Source organism: Morone saxatilis, unplaced genomic scaffold, assembly GCF_004916995.1.
Source record: "Morone saxatilis isolate NCDOM2014 unplaced genomic scaffold, NCSU_SB_2.0 Contig17, whole genome shotgun sequence".
NCBI lineage: Eukaryota > Metazoa > Chordata > Actinopteri > Moronidae > Morone > Morone saxatilis.
In genome coordinates, this window is record NW_023339729.1 from 2,825,042 (window position 1) to 2,825,696 (window position 655).

Consider the following 655-nt stretch of genomic DNA (forward strand, 5'->3'; position numbering starts at 1 on the left):
AGGCTGGCAGCCAATCTTCCACTTCTCACCTGCAGGACTGGGGAGGAGAAAGAGAGAGAGAGAGAGACACACACACACAAACTATACACGTAACACACTTGAAAACAAAAATGTTTATTTTTTTTGTTTATGTTTATGTTTTCAGAAGTATAACAGACAAACCAAGCAAACTTGTGAGTTTTGCAGCTACTGTAGTGTCATTCACACACTTCTACATCCTACACAGGACACTACACAAGGCACAGTGTCCTTTAAATAAATGTGAGTGTTATCAAGAAAATGTACTTAAAGTATCCAAAATTTTAAGTACTTAACATATAGAAATGGCAACTATCTAATCCAACATATATATACTATTATATAGTTTATTAGATAATTATTAGAATATTACTCACACAGGTGAGGCTAAGTCTTTTATATGGGGATGCAATTTATAATTATTTTCATTATCTGATGTTTATTTGTTTTTGTTGTTGTTGTTTTTTTGATAAATCAATGTATTCTATATTATAGTCACAATTACAACAGAGCTCAAAGTGACATCTTCAAATGTATTTTCTGGTCTGATTAACAGTCCAAACCTCAAAATGATCTTATTACTGCAACTGAGTATAAGGAGAAGCAATAAACCTTCACATCTAAAAAGCTGAAACCA